Genomic DNA, 17,447 nt, shown 5'->3' with positions numbered 1-17,447 from the left:
ATGATGTTTTTATTCCCTTTCTGGACATGGAAAGTATAGTGTGCATATGCTCTCAGACTTAATATAATATATCTTAAACTGTGTTCCGAAGATGAACGGAGGTCTTATGGGTGTGTAACAACATTAGGGTGAATCATTAAAGACATACATTTCATTTTTGGCTGAACTAACCCTTTAAAGTACTTTTTTTGTACTCTCAGAAAAAAGGTACATTGCTGTCACTGGGGCAGTACCCTAAGGTACAAAAGTGAAAAGGTACATATTAGTATTGTCATAGGGTACCGTACCCAGTGACAGCAATGTACCTTTTTTCTTTGTGTACAGTGTAGATTCTCATATGCTAGGCTATTTTACAGAATATATTACGAAGACAACAACATATTTCTAATGAAATAGTAACTAATCTCTCTCAAAAGAACTAAATAAGTATACTTTGTACTTTATGAGATCAGATGTTTGCTTAAACTGGAGCTTGTGTGGCTCTTTTTAGATGAAAAATCTCAGAGACCGACTGATACAAAAAGGGGATTTTAAAAACAAAACAAATACAGCATAATTAGGAGTTGGATAATTAAGAATGAATATGTTTGGATTGGATCCTCAGCTTTACAGTGACACGCTGAAATACTTTAAGTGAAGTGAGGTCACTTTTAATGAACAATGAAAAGTGGCATTGCAGTTTGGTCAGCTCTTTTTTGCACGACTTTTAAAGTGATTTTGGAGACATTTGACAGCTGATCTGACTGACTTTACAGTCCATGGGCTGGAAGTTCACTCGTCCTAACTATTCTCCCTCACACAACAATCTCTTTCTGGCAGTTCTGTTTCTCTTTTTGACCATTTTAGGGAAAATATATATTTCTGGAAACTCTTTCTACAATGTTTAAGATACAGAAATGGACAATACTTTAAATTGTGTGGCTTATTAAGAAGAGGCGTGCGGTTATCAAACATTCATTTTTTTGCTGTATAGCTGTAGCTAAAAAACAGTACAACATGCAATAGCAACACCAAGGTCATAATGTAAATTCTTGGGGAATGCATGAAGTAACAAAATGCACACCTTGAATGCAATGTAAGTCACTAAAAGTTAAAAGCCTCTGCCAAATGCTAAATATAAATATAAATGTTTTGCCTTGTAGACAACTAAAAGGGTGGAAAAATCCCACAGGCCCATTAGAGGAGCAACCAGAATCAAATCTATGGGGACGAAAAGAGGCAGATTTTGCAACCATCTAGCAATCAAACCAAACCAGCAACCCCATATCAATGCCAAGGAAACCACACAAAAAAAGTAAATGTATATCATATAATTTAAAAAGTATTGAATAGCAATATCTTTCATTCACAGCACCTACATTACATAGAGTGCTTTTTGTTCTTCTTTATTCTCGAGATCTCCTTACAAAAGGCCTCTAATCTCCTGATGAGATGTTCCACCTAAAGAGTCACTTGCAATGGCTGTGGTAATTCAAGCAAAAACATTTTTTTTTTATGAATTACACTGTTGGGAAGATTCTTGTAAATTACATCACTGCAAGGCATAGTGTTTTTGTGATAAATATATATATATAGAAGAGAAAAAAATAAACAGTGTTCAGCAAAAACAAACATCCCCAGTAGCTACGGGTGCTATGCTGTATTTGGCAGCAGTGAAAGCTTAGGAACAGCTTGTGAAGGATGCGCTCTGCACTTCCTATCGGCACCACAATCTGGCTGAGTGTGTCCCAGCGGACAACATCCACAGCACCACAACGAAACCGGTTCACACCTATACGCTTACGTGTGCAAACTTCCCTGCTGTGTTTGACCTTAAAAAACAAACACGCACAAAGACACAACACGCCTGCAGAGAAATATATCTCCATCAGGCTCTGTAATTATCTTAATAAACAGAAAAAAGCAGACAACTAGTGGATGTCAATCATTAATTTCATAAGCAAGAGCTTATGCTTAGCTTAGCTGGATTAAAAGAATGAATCTGCACTCTGCAATTCAGTGCTGAATTTGAGTAATTTATGTGCACAAAAAAACAAAACAAAAAAACAATGAAATAATGACATATGATGGGCCGATTTCAAAACAAAGCTTTGAACCGTAATGAATCAGCGTACCGATTCAGGATTCGAGACCAAAGTCACGTGATTTTAGCAGTTTGGCGGTTTGTCATGCAATCCGAATAATGAATCAATACGCTGATTCATAACCATTCAAAGTTTTGTTTTGAAATTGGCCCATCACTATAAGTCTTTATTTCGTTTTTTTGCGCATTTCATTTCTAAAAATGGTAACGACGTCTTTAGTGCCTTTTATGGGTCTTGAGAGAGGAAATGACAATGAAGACCTGTCTGAGCCATCGGATTTCAACAAAAATATCTTGATTTGTCTTCTGAAGATGAGGTTTTACGGGTGTCGAACGACATGAGGGTGAGTAATTAATGACAGAATGTTCATTTTTGGGTGAACTTACCCTTTAATAAGTTGACATGCAAAGTTTTTATTTGCAAGTTGACTTATAGTCAGTAGAATGTTTTCTGGAGGACCATCAAAATAAAGTGCTAGCAAATATACAGTCTACTAATACTCTACAACTTTTAGCTAGAATGTAGGGCTGAACGATATGGACAAAATTACATATCTCGATTTTCATGCCAGATATCTCGATATCGATACACTATGATATGACTATGTGTTCGGTGAAAACCAAGCATTTCTCTGAAAAATAAAAAGATTTAAGCCTAATGTTACATTTATTGTTTTTAAGCCTTTCACACGAACGATCGCACAGGTGTAATCAGTCTAGGCTGGTCCCTGGAGCGTATGATCAAGTGCATCACATGATCAACTGCTAAATTCAAATGTTGAATTTAGCCAGAGACAGGCACTCTCAGAGCTGTCATATATTACAACTTTTCAGTCTATTCAACTACATACTGTTAATTTTAGGTTTCAACCATATAAATTCACATAAGTACTAACAAAAACAATACATTAAGAGTTTGTAAAATACACAATGATGTCTATGGAAGAGGCAATAATAATCCTTTCCATTATAATTTGACATGTTTTATTCATATATCAGATACACACATTGTGTAAGTAACTTTAATGTTTACTCTATTCTATCCCCAGTTTACCAGCCACTTACTTTTAAGTATTTCGGGAGAAATAGATGAATTCACGTGTTGTAAACATAGAGGTTGTAAAATCCAACAGATCCGATTCTCTGAACTGCGTCTGCGGCACAAACTAACACGGCGGTGCCCATCGCGCTTACAGCTCAACTAACACGATTGTTATAAAGGTGTTTAAACAACAATATACTTCCACTTCCATGTATTTGACAATGGGAATGTCAGATATTTCATGCCATAGCAAAGACATTTGTGAATATTTTAAATAAAAAAGGAAAAATGACATAAAAGCCAATCATCATTAATTCAGCGCTGTTGCGGCTGCGGTGTGTCACGTGAGGAGTCACACCATGGAAAATCCCCCACCCCCCACACCCCACCCACAATATAGTTCCCACGTCCCTGGTAGTGGCTTTAGCAGTGTATTCAAGGGCACTCATAAAACTGATGTTTGTTGTGACTGCCAGAGTTGTATGCAGGGTGAGCGCAGAGAGGGGAAATCTATATCGTCGATATCGTTGCTTTCTTCGATAGTAATATCTTGAAAGTTCATATCTAGATATCGATACGATATATTGTTCAGCCCTACTAGAATGTATGTTCAAAATGAAATGTTAACAGATATTAAGCATACAGTCTACTAATACTCCACTGACTAGTTAACTTGAAAAGTTACTTTTAGTCAGTAGAATATCATCACAATCACAATCATCACAAGTTGAAGGATCATCACAATAAAATGTTAGCAGATATAAAGGAGACTACTACTGACTGGTAGGTCACATGTACTTGGAAAGTTATAATTAGTGGAATGAGTAAAGTGGACCAACATATTTTCTTTCTCTTTCTTCTTCTTCTTTTTTAACCAAATCTGATCATGTGTATGTGACAATTTAGATGTTTGATATTGTGTATTATAATAATGCCATTTTTCAGAATTTGGAGGGAAAAAATAATTGGATAAGCATCGGAGTTCAATAAGTTAGCGAGCAACAAAGTTAGCAATACACTTTGAACTTTGAATCAGTTGTTTCTAAATTTAAATGATCAAATCTACCACCAGCTGACACATCTTGCTGTGATACCAAATAAAACTCAAGCAGTAAACGCAATCTTAAAACTAATGACTTTTCTGATCTTCAAACTGTCAATCTGCCCTGGCAGAGATGTTGCACTTCTCATTTCCATCCTAATCAAATAGAAAGGCTTTTGTAAAAACACAAAGCTGCCGATAATGACAATACATCGTAAATGATTTATTTTAAAGGTGAAATGTGTAATTTGTCCATCACTAGCGACATCAAACAGAAATACAATTTGTTCGTTTGAATGGTCAGACTAAAGTGGACAGACTAACACTGGCCAAGCAAAGGCATGAGTTTAAGAGCAGTGTATCTGACCAATCACAGACACAGAAAAAACTAAGAAAAGAAAAAAGTTTGGTATTGTGGCACACAAGTTAAACGCTTTATCTTATATATTCTTAAAGCTTTACCTTTAAAATCATGCATGGATAAAGAAAAGTTCCCTTAATAGAAAAATCATCTGTGTACAGTGACATATTGCCTACAAGATACGTGGCTTAAAATACACCGCAAAACTTGGATCAATGTCAAGTCACTGACACGTTCAATTCTTGTTGGGGGTTTGTGTGCTTAGGCTTCGTTAGAAGACAACTAATAGGAACAGATCGCAGAGAGCACACTTCCCCTCCTCTAAGTTTGTTTGAGGCAAGAACAGCTGTTCCAGGCTCAGGAGGCACTGGGATTGAATCGTAATGAACCAGTCCTGTAGTTTGTCAAACAGCGCTGTCAGGCACAAAACAAAAGAAGACTTGCTACTCACTGTAACGCAAAATGTCACTGAGTCAATGATCAAAGAAAACCGAGGCTTTTAAAAGAGCTCAGATGGCCTATCCAAAACCTAAAACTCATTTGAGACATTGAAAATATGGTGTTTGAATACCAATGTCACTGCTATGCGGGTCATTCCTCTTATGCAGTGCGTTTTTGAAATCTCTACATTGAAAGAATATGTTTGTGTTGTAATTTAAGGATGGATTTCTAGTTTGTTTTACAGAAAGATACTCTGGTCATGCTCAAGCACTTAAATGACAAGACAATTAACCAGATGAAAATAAAGAGTTAGCTATTGACAATTAGTTAACAGTAATGTCAACTTAATATTTTGAACCATCATTTGAAATTTGATTATCAACATACTTACTCTATTTCTAATTGAGTAAATGCAAAAAACATCTCAACTCATCAAACTCATCGGTAATACTGGTTTTTGTACAGTTGTTTCCCCTCCAAAATGATGTTAGAAGACATTTTTGTTAAAGGGATATAAAAAAAAATGAACAGAATGGAAAGTTATATTGAGGTCACAGGAAAGCTATAAACAATACTAAGAAAGACGATGACAAAAAATGATTAGACTTTTTCTTGTAACACTTTACAATAACCCTATGAATAACCATGTACTAATACCTGAATTAATAATTCTACATGAACTAATGATTAGTGAAGATATGAACTAATCATAAACCAATGAAGAGCCATCCTTAACTATGACTGGGGTCATCGGGATTCAAGCATGAATAACAGCAGTCTTAATTAGTGTTTGATAGTTAATGCATTAATTAACATTTAGAGGTAAACTAAATCAATCAGGCTCCAAAAGAAGACATCAGCAGCTTTGTCATAAACATTACTGAATGCACAAGATTAGTTTCTCATTATTATTTCCATTCATACTAAATCCACTAATAATTGATCTTAAAGGGCTTAATCTGTTTTGTGATACTCCCTTTCCCATCTAACTCAACCTACCGTAGTTGGCTACCAACAGTTGGAATCGTTCCCAAAAGAAAAAACAAACAGAATATATGCAGAAAGTTCAGGGAACGTTTGCTGGGTATCAGGCTGTGATCACACTGTTCCTCTGCTTTCTGACTCTTTGAAAAGCTACACGGCATCAGCTAACTGGCCTGAATACTAGTTGCACTGCATGTGTATTTGAAAGTAAGTTTATGATAAATCATAACCTGAATTTGTTAAGTAGTTAACAGTGAATTTATTATGATGTAGTAAAGCCATGACAAAATCATACATTAACAAGTCATTAGTTGATGTTAGTGATTGTTAATAAATAATGAGATAAGTATGATGTGACGCCTCAAGTAAAGGCATGCTCTTACAAATCATTAACTAAAATATGAATAAATATATACACTAAGTGCCATCCTTATACTTTTACAACTAAGTACAAAAACATATTTGTAAATTTGATCACGTGTCAAACTGCCAAACTGCTGAAATCACGTGACATTGGTGATCAGAATCATGAATCAATACACTGATTCATAACCGTTTGAATCTTTATATGAGGATTGACAACAAACAGGGAAGAGAAGACAATGCTGAATAAAGTTGTAGTTTTTGTTATTTTTGGACCAAAGTGTATTTTCGATGCTTCAAGAGATTCTAATTAACCAACTGATGTCACATATGGACTACTTTGATGATGTTTTTATATTCTTTCAGGACATGGACTGTATCGTGTGCATACAATTTCATGAAGAAACAGAAAAGCTCTCGGACTAAATAAAAAATATCTTAAACTGTGTTCTGAAGATGAACGGAGGTCTTACGGGTGTGGAACAACATTAGGGTGAGTCATTAATGACTAAATGAAATTCTTGGGTGAACTAACCCTTTAATGTTATAATTATTAATTATTTTTCTTAAGCCAAAATATTTCAAATTTGTTCACAGCTGCGAAAGTGAAAACAGAAAACTATGATATCCATCTCTAAAAGTTGTGGTTCTTCTATTTTATGCATATAACAAAACAGGAATATGACAATGTAGTGCATAACTGAAATGACCCATTCACTCGATTTGTTTCCAAAAGAGTATTATTATCCTCAATAAATGATGTGTTTTCTTTCTAAACAGCCTCCACTCACCCTAAAAACATCAGAAATCATCTAACTTTGGATTGCAAAATGAAATAAGTGCGTAACATAAGTGTGTCAGTGAATTAATTGGAGTAGATGGATTGTATCATGTGGGAATTGTGCTGTCTCCGGCATGAACTTCCACTATTTTTTCTCCCTTCCCGGGAACATCATAAGAGGCGGTTATCAAGGGATTTTGCAGGTATATTCAGCCAAGTGCTTGCCCTTAAAAATGAGAAGTCCCACTGAACTGTACTTGAATATGAGAGCCTGCACCATAAGCCTCATTAAAACACAGCGCCACAAAGGAATCAACAGTCCTGTGCAAAAAAAGTGGGGAGTTTGTTCCTTTCTTTCAAAGTGAAATAACAGGACTTGAGCCCAAGGGAGAATATACTACATTTATTGCTGGACTGTTGCCATGAATCAGAAGCAAAAACTAGCAAAATAAAACATAACCCAATGGACTTTTAACATCAACATTAAATCAAAATTGACCCTATTTACTTTATTAATAATCGAATGAGGCATTTATACAGTGCTTTCATGTGTACTACTGTACATCCAAGCGCTTTACACTCATGGCAGGGGTCTCTCCTCAACCACCACCACCACCACCAGTGTGCAGCATCCACTTGGTGCAAGTTAAGGCAAGTTCCAGTTTCTTGTGAATAGACTACATTGCTAGAATTGCCCAGTCCTGCAGATTTGCCTTATACAACATTAGGAAGATCTGATGAATAGGGTTGCTATATGCTACACAACTCCTAGTCCAAGCTCTTGTTCCATCCAGACTGGACGGTTGTAATGTTCTCTTGGCAGGCCTTCCAGCATGCACTGTCAAATCTCTGCTACTGATCCAGAATACTGTCGAAGAGTGCACACGTCACACCTCTCCTCATAAAATTGCACTGGCTGCCACTTGTGCTCACATCAAATTCAAGGCACTGGTGTTTCTCTACAGAACAGCCACTGCCTCTGCACCCCTTATCTAAACTCACTACTTCAGACCTTGCATTCTACAAGTAAACGTTGCCTTCCCAAAGAGGCACAAAATCACTTTCACATACCGTTACCTTGACTGTTTCAAGCTGGTGGAATGACCTGCCTTACTCAACCAGAGTCTACAAGTCACTTTGAATAAAAGCGTTGACTAAATGATTAAATATGTAATTTCCACCCAAAAAGTAAGCCAAAATAAGGGGACAAAGCCTGCTTGAGTTGCACTAGTAGTGGGTTAAAACTCGCGGTTATGGTAAGGGTGTGAGATTTCCAAAACACACTCGAAGCACTTCACAACACACTGGTTAGGCTGACCAATCAGAGCACATTGCACTTTTCAGAAGGAGGGGCTTCAAAGAGACAGGAACTAAACAGGGCCCGGTTTCCCGATAATGCTCACTCTTAGCCTGCTTAGAAGACTCGAAAAGATATAGCTTACCAAAGATGTTTATGTTCCTAAGTATGTTCCCCGAAGTGTCTCAGCTTCTTAACACGCTGCCTCCAAGAATGACTTAACAAAGGCGCTATCCCAAGTGAAGGTGCTGAATCGATTGCTCCGAGATCGTTTTTCCACTTCACGCGAAGGTGCATTACGGCTTTAAGAAAGACAACACATTCTATGCAAATAAAACATCCCTCAAAATATTACAGTAACATTTATTTCAACATAGTTTAAGTTATCCGTAAAATATAGAATATTAAAGCTATAAAATTGTCAGTAATATGTTCACACGATGTGTTGTGAAGGGTAGACGGGTATCCCTTGCTAATCATCCACCCTTCATATCCCGTTGTTCTTGACATGGCTTTAAAGACTTCTAAAAATTATGTAATACACTTTTATAATAATGGTACACTCTAAAAAATGATGAGTTATTTTTAACACAATGTATTGTGTTAAACTACTTAACACATCATGTGTCATTTTAACACCATTGTGTGTTATTTTGCGTTGATTTTGAGTTCAAATAAATGAAATGGACAACACACTTGGGAGGCAAATTTTTTTAATAAAGCCATGTCAAGCAAAATGTCAAAAGGGCTTAAGTTGTCGAATAAAGACATTGACATGGACTAAATGTCTCTGTGGCCGGCGTCGTCTTGATTTAATAGAAGGATACGTTGTATCCCTGCCATAGTTGGTTGCTCACTGGACAACCCCCCCCCCCCCCCCCCCATGCTTACCCATTTATAGACCTTAGCCATTTAGAGCCAAATTGTTTGCCAGATGTTAATTATCTAAAGCGATTGCCAATCTAAACGGTTTAATGACATTACAAAATAGCCTAATTACCACAGTATTAGTTCTGATACCAAATAAAGAAAACTTCATAAATAGGCCTGTATCCACTGCAAACATATTTTCTAATTCGTCTTAAAATGTCCATAACATAAAATCATTGTTTTTATTTTGTACTGTACTGCGCTGATTTCTAAAGACCGCTGCACAGTGGCGGCGACTAGCGTCTTGAGCTTAAACAACGCTAAGAGAGCGCTGCGAATGGTCCAGACCAACCTTACGAAAGTGTGACTTACATAAGATATACTTAGCGTACAAACGTTTCGGGAATCGTGCCATAGGGTTAATAGAGAGGTTAAGGAATAGGTTAAGAACTACTTAGCGATAAGAACGTTTTGGGGAACCGGGCCCAGAGCACTACATACAGACTGGGAAGAGAGGTGCAACAACAAGGAACAATATGTGAAAAAATTATGTTTTTTGATCAATCAAGCATAAAAAAGTGCACATCAGAGACTTTGAGAAAGGCCATCAGCATTATTCAGTTCCTGAATTTGAACTAAGGTAAAAAATAAAATAAAAATGGAATTAAAAGTTCCATACAATCTATTTTTTATGTTCTTACAACTTAAAAAAGAAAAGCAAAGTATGACTTTAAAACATATTTTTACAATAAAAAACTCTACTTCAAATTGAATGTAATGAAAAATGTACTTTTCTAAATTGTCCAGCCTCTCAAGGCATCCAGCTGCAGAACATTTTTTCAGTTTTCTCAGCTTAGAGTCAATCAGTTGTTCAAACTAATGTGTATATCGTTCATGTTAAATAGTTGAATACACTTTAAAAGCTGAATTTGTCATATAAAACATAAGTTGGATTTTTTTACAGAATATATATATATATATATATATATATATATATATATATATATATATATATATATATATATATATATATGGATTCCATATGGCGATATGGATTCAGGAATGGCTTCTAGCCTGGTGTATCAGATCATCCACCACTTTTATTCTTAATTGAAGGTTTTGTAAGTATTTGTGATTTTAGATGTTGAAGGTTATAAATGAATGATTTGCTGTGATTGATGTGTTGAAGATTTTGCGGCGCCCTGAAACACTGTATGATTCACTGAAGAAGGCTGATTACTGAAACATTTGACCTTGATCTATATGTGCCTTGTTGCATATAAAAAGCCAACAAATCGTTAAGAAGACAAGCGAGTACAGATCCTTTGTTCTTTATCTGAAAATATTGCAATTTCCACTGACCTACGCAGAATGCAATTCTTGTGTTTGGGTTCTTTGAATTCAGTATATTCCTCTTCTTTTTATTCAGATTTAAATTCCAATCCAAATTCACACTTTTTGCCTAAAAGGGAGCCAATTGTTTAATTTTCTTATATATTTTATAAGAAATATATGTTTATTTTTAGTATATATCACATGAAGTAAAATTATAAGTGAAAAAAGACAGTGACTACCACTATATTTTAAATAACTCCAACTAACTGAGTGATGCAAATGCTAGTTGTGCTAGTTGAGTCACTGAGCCCATCATTTCAGAATTCAATAAAAGTGCACTAAATGTCAATGTGATCGCTTTCATTGGAAAGAAGACACGGCAGAGCAGGAAAGCTATCTATGAGAAATTTCAATCATCAAAATAGGTTATTGCCCGATCCCGCATCTGTTGGTATGCAATTACGTAGGTTTCAACTCGGATGTGCTCTGGGACAGGAATCAATAATGACCAATTAAATGTATTCATCAGGGAAAAGGGCGAGACATTTTACAATCCTGGCAATCAGGAATAACAAATACTGGATTGCATCATGTCAGACGCGCAGAAAAGGAGAACACAAACAAATAACCCCGCATCCTGGAAGTTTATCTCTCCCCTTCCACGAAAGCCAACAATCCGCTTCTTTGTGTGCATGCAAGCTCTTCATAAATGACATAATCTGCAGCAGTGAGCGTACTGGGTCATTTGCAGCAACAGACATGAAACATCAGCGGCCAGATGAGTGCTCTGTACCCAGATTACTGCGGCATGCTGGAAACAAACAGTCACTTCACATTCTTTGATATGTCGACACACATTCACACGCTGATCACAGCAGAGCGTGTGCACAAGCAAGCTGGGTGCTTGACATGGCAGAACCAATTTCTAAGAAGATTACAGATTTCTTCAAATGAAATAGGCCTAATTTCTCAAGTGAGCAGAACAGATACAACAGAATATTTCTAGGCGTTGAATGCTTTCAAAAAAAATGACACGCAAAATGTGGCAAATTATTCAAACGTCAGTCTCATTACAGCCCAAAATAGACAAAGTCGCATTCATGCTGAAAGAACACAGAATTATATGTATTTGACTAGTTTTTATACTATCTAAAGCAGTAATTTTAGATAGTATAATTCTTTGTAAGTCTTTCCTTGGTTTAATAAACTGATACCTTGAAAAAAAAAAACAAAAAAAAAAAAACAGAGCAATTTGTAATTAGTTTCAATTTGATTTCCCCCCCTTTTAAGTAGCAGGGAAGTGGGCAGGACATGTCTCATTAAAGTTAAAATGTCTTGACTCGCACACTGGAGAGAAAAATTCATAGATTTGTGCCGCTCAAACACTTCCCCACCATCTGTAACTGACAGCTGTGAAGTTGTGCAAATGAAGCCCAGCAGTCTTCTGAGCAGACTGAGAAGATTTGATAAGCTGAATGATTTATCTGGTTTACTGAACTTATCAATTACATATATACGTACAAAAAATGGTGGGGTCCAAAAGTCTAAGAAGAGAAGTGCAGATGCTTCAGTTTCACATTCAACACGATCACATGAGAATGCGTATCAATAGTATCTTACGAGTGTGCAATGTCGTGGAATGTATACGCCAAAATGAGATTTGCCGTGCATATGCAACACAGTTTTTCGTGTGTAGGCAAACATAAAGTGCGTATCATAAGCACGCGAAAAACTGCATACTATATGCTCAGCAAAACTCATTTTGACATTCCAAGACATTGCACACTCGTATTATTTATACGCATTTTCATGTGATCGGGCTCTTTGCATTATATTCTAACTGAATATGAAATGTAACTGATAACAACAAATTAACAGCATAACAAATTGAGTGAAAAGTTTGGATTTGTAATATGATATGATGTTAAAAGATTAAAAATGTCTACTTATTTCAAAGTATTACTTTTTAACTGAATTTTGAATCAAATAAATGCAGCCTTTAGCATTTTTTTTTTCCAAAAACATAAAAAGATATGTTACTGACCTCACACTTTATATATCAACAAAATATTGTTTATTTATTTCAGTCCAGAAGTGCAATGTTTGCCATTAAGTGTAGCAAAAGCATATTTGTGATATTTGAGGCTCGATGTGCCTAAAAAAAAACAGTGCGAAAAAACAGTTTCTTTTTTTAAAACAAAATTTCCCATCCACGGGGCCAAGCAAAGCGGTCTCATCAGCTTCTTCGTTCATGTTCACTATGGTTTGTTGTTGTCTTGACTCGTGAACGCTAGTTGGTGTTCCAGTATAATCGGTCCGTCGAAACTCATTCATTGAAAAACGTTCCACGGTGCAAAAACAAGTGTGGTTAAAATTATGTTTTTTTTGTTTTTTTTAAGTCTCATAATTAATTAATCTTAATTAACGCGTTAAAGTCCCGGCTCTAATATATTTATATATATATCCAATATTGGTCTCAGAACTCTGTAAAATTTATGCAGATGTTTAATGTTGTTTATGCTTCAGAGATGTGGTAAATAAATGTCTTAGCCTCTCGTCTTTTTTCTCACCTTAAACAACTTGCTAAACGCATACCATCTCATCTGAGAATCAGTCATTCTCTCTGAATTTCATATTTCACTCCGTTAGCATTCCCGCTCTCTTACCACATTAGTATGGGGCCACTAAAGGAGCGCATTAATACAATCTCAGAAATAAAATGTATGGAACATCCTCGACTTGCATTTTATGGAGGCAGGCAATCAATAAGAACAGAATTATAGTGCAGTGTAGTGAAAGATTTTAATCTGGGACTAAATATCATGCAGTGGATTAGTTTTAGACGCTTTCATACCCCCAGCGTTCCTCATGAAATATGAATAAGGCATGGAGAGGATTATGAAAAATAAAGGCATTTTCCCAAACCTGCCTCCATAAGACGGAGATCAAAAATAGGAGATAATGGGCGGCTAAAGGATTTCTCTACGCTGTTCCACAGTAGATGAAGCATGTCTCCTCTGCCCCCAGTTTGGGTTCTAGATTAATGAGAAGCCCCCTGGTACGATACCTTACAGCAGTGACAGGGCACTTCCTCAAGAGACTCTGCCTTCCTCTCTCTAGGGCATATCTCATGGTCACTCCTGCTATGATGAGCTAAGAAGCTTTTAGAGAAGGGTAAAAAAACACAAAAAAATGCAAATGTGCGAGCATCATTTACATACAGAAAGATTATAAAGGTGACATTGATACAGCACTGATACGCTGTAATCCTTCCCAAGTCCTTGGACAAGCTGTTTCCTGTGTGCTTGTTTCAAGGAGGCATTTCAACGTTCTTGGCTAAAGACTGTGAAAAGACGAGGATGTAATTAGGGCCCCTTTTTCCCTGTGTGATCTAACAATACAGATATAATGGGAAATCTGTGTTAGTTCCTTGCAGCTTGTGGACTGTAACTGCTTCATAGTATTACATGAAAGAGGATGATGCGTATTAATATTTATGAGGATGCAAACACAATCCTTTTTTGGAATGTATAAGGCATTTCAGCCCTTGTCATCTACACGCGTGTCTTGCCCCGGGTGAAACAAACGACCTTTTGCCTGGTGCGTGTGATTTGTTTTTGTGCAAAGACCTGTGTGTGAACGTGCATGCAAAGTTATATGACTACCACCATTAAGAAAGATAGTTTTAAGTTAGAACTTGCCATGCTACAAGCTACTCATATTAGTAAGTTAAACTAGTCAAGCAAGCCAGAAGTAGTTACTGACATTACAAGCTACTGTACTAAGGAAAAGTAAATGGTCAACCTCTTAAAAATAAATAGATAAATAGCAACACATTTATAGAAACATTGGGTAATGGTTTAGATTACAGCCATAGATTTGAAGAACCATTTTTGGTTCCCCAAAAAACTGTTTTGTGAAAAGTTTTTAAAGAACCCTTTTTTTCTAACCATTTTATAGTCTAAAGAACCTTTTTGCACTACAAAGAACCTTTTGTGCAATGGAAAAGTTATTTGGATATTAAATGTTATTCATGGAACCATACTGCGAAGACCATTAATAACCTTTATTTGTAAGAGTGTAAAGAGGTAACTATCTGAAACATTTACAAATCATTTATATTGTAAGTATGTTTTAATTAAGGGGTAATTATCTAGTACTCCCTAATTAGTAATTACACTCCTGAACAAAATCTTAAGACCAGGGGATTCATTGCAAGTTTTACACAATTCGCTATAGTGGATCATAACCGGGTTGTATGTGCTGCTTCAAAATGCCAAAAGAAGAAACAGGAGCAAGAGACAAAAAATAGAGAGTAGGCAATTTATTAAAAACTGCATTTAAACTCAAACAGGCCGTTCATCAGCTGATCAAATATTTAAGACCATAGCCCAAAAATAAATGCACAACAGTACTAAAAGTGTCAAAAAAGGACTCAGTAGTGAGTAGCCCCACCGTTCTTGTTGATCACTTCAAAAACTCGTTTCAGCATGCTTGATGCGACTGTTTTCAGGAGGCTGGTGGGAACGTTGCTCCATGTGGTGAAGATGGCTTCACAAAGGGCATCCACGGTCTGGAATTGACGTCCATTTTTGTAAACTTCCCTTGCCATCCATCCCCAAATGTTCTCAATGGGATTTAGATAGGGGAACATGCAGGATGGTCCAAAAGAGCAACGTTATTCTCCTGGAAGAAGTCCTTCGTCAGGCAGGCTTTGTGAATTGCAGCGTTGTCCTGTTGAAAGACCCAGTCATTATCGCAGCAGATCCACATAGCCAGTCGCCGTTTGACAACCCTGCACAACCTGAAGCTCCATTTTCCCATTGAAGGAAAAAGCACCCCAGATCATGATGGAGCCTCCTCCACTGTGCCGCGTAGAAAACATCTCAGGTGGGATCTCCTCGTCATGCCAGTAACGTTGGAAGCCATCAGGACCGTCCAGGTTAAATTTTTTCTCGTCAGAGAATAAAACTTTCTTCCACTTTTCAATGTCCGATGTTTGGTGCTCCCTTGCAAATTCTAAACAGGCAAGTTTGTGTTGTGGGAGGAGACGTGGCCTTTGAAGATGTTTTTTGTTCTTGAAGCCCTTCTCTAGCAGATGACGCCTTATGGTTATTGGGCTGCAGTCAGCATCAGTAAGAGCCTTCATTTGGGTTGAGGATCGACCTGTGTCTTCACAGACAACCTGTCGGATCCTGCGGTTCAGTCCAGGTGAAATCTTTTTGGGTCTACCACTTGGCTTTTTTGTCCCATAACTCTCAGCATTTTGAAGCAGCACATACAACCCGGTTATGATCCACTAGTGCAAAATGTGTAAAACTTGGAATGAATCCCCTGGTCTTAAGATTTTGTTCAGGAGTGTAGTAACAGGGTAAGTGTGAATCTTAGGGGTTTTAAATTAAAGTGGTGTTTGTTCCCCTCTTGTTTCCTGTAGATACAGGGTAAATATGATATCTCTTTCTGTCAGGACATTAGTATTTGAAATGAAACGTTTTTTTGTTTTTTTTATTGTATTATTGCACTTACCCTGTAGCTACATGAAACAAGAGGATAACAAACACTACTTTAATTTACAGCCTGCATATACTTACCCTGTAACTACGTGGATAATTACCACTTAATTAAAAAATACTTACAGTATAAATAATTTGTTCATTTTCCTGATAGTTACCCCTTTATTCAGCAAATAAAGCTGCGCTCCTCACCGGCCTTGTGTCCCATGGAGGAGCTCGGTCACATAAAAGCAGGCGCAATGACAGTAAAGGAGGAGAGAGGACCAGGCCTGGATTTTATGTTGTATTTTATTTGTTTTGTGATGTGTGTGTGTGTGTGTGTGTGTGTGTGTGTGTGTGTGTGTGTGTGTGTGTGTGTGTGTGTGTGTGTGTGTGTGTGTGTGTGTGTGTGTGTGTGTGTGTGTGTGTGTGTGTGTGTGTGTGTGTGTGTGTGTGTGTGTGTGTGTGTGTGTGTAGCAATCATCCGTGAGGGGCTGCCACTTTTACTTTGTATTTTGTTCTTTTCTTTTTTTTAAAGTTTGCGAACGTTCGCCGGTTTTCCGCCTCCTTCCCATTATCAACATACTTCATTACAATCATATTGTTCCCTTATACCCTAAACATACTTACTTTATAGTTACACTATAATTACCAAATTACGATTTTTCAAAATGATTTTTTTGATTTTGATGGAAGTTTCTTATGCTCACCAAGGCTGCATTTATTTGATTTAAAAATGCAGCAATATTACAATAAAACATTTTTACGTAATTTATTCCTGTGATGGCAAACCTGAATTTATAGCTGTTATTACTTCAGTCTTCATTGTCACCTCAATGTCACCTTTATGTCTCCTCAACTGACTTAAGGAATTCGCTTTACTTATGCAGTACTTTCCAGTCTGTAAATGGTAAATGGACTGCATTTATATAGCGCTTTTAACAGACCCTATGGCCATCCAAAGCGCTTTACATCTTGCCTCACATTCACCCATTCACATGCACCGATGGCAGTGTCTGCCATGTAAGGCGCCATCCAGCTCATCGGGAGCAGCTGGGGTTAGGTGTCTTGCTCATGGACACCTCGACACTTGGTCAGGTGGAACCGGGGATCGAACCACCAACCTTCCGGTCTGTAGACAATCTACATGAACCACTGAGCCACTGCCGCCACTGCACTATAAAACTTAACCACATGTTTTTCATTAATAATTAGTAATTCCTTCTGAAGGATTTAGAAACAATTGAGTCATTACCAGGGGGTTACCATCACCTTCACTTTAGAATTAATTATACATTATTATGCATTATTCACATTAATTACGAACCTGTATATAATAGTTTTTAGCAGTATTCT

General features: G+C 36.9%; 1 long non-coding RNA gene across 1 annotated transcript in view; it reads right to left on the bottom strand.

The window, feature by feature from the left end:
• LOC137092742 (uncharacterized) overlaps positions 1 to 17,447 on the bottom strand; it is a 211,755-nt gene that overhangs the window by 7,019 nt on the left and 187,289 nt on the right. The gene's annotated exons all lie outside the window — the stretch shown is intronic.

This window comes from Pseudorasbora parva, chromosome 11 (genome assembly GCF_024679245.1).
Source record: "Pseudorasbora parva isolate DD20220531a chromosome 11, ASM2467924v1, whole genome shotgun sequence".
In the NCBI taxonomy this organism is placed as follows: Eukaryota; Metazoa; Chordata; class Actinopteri; order Cypriniformes; family Gobionidae; genus Pseudorasbora; species Pseudorasbora parva.
Note: the sequence above shows the minus strand (reverse complement) of the source record. Positions and strands in the feature narration are given on the sequence as shown.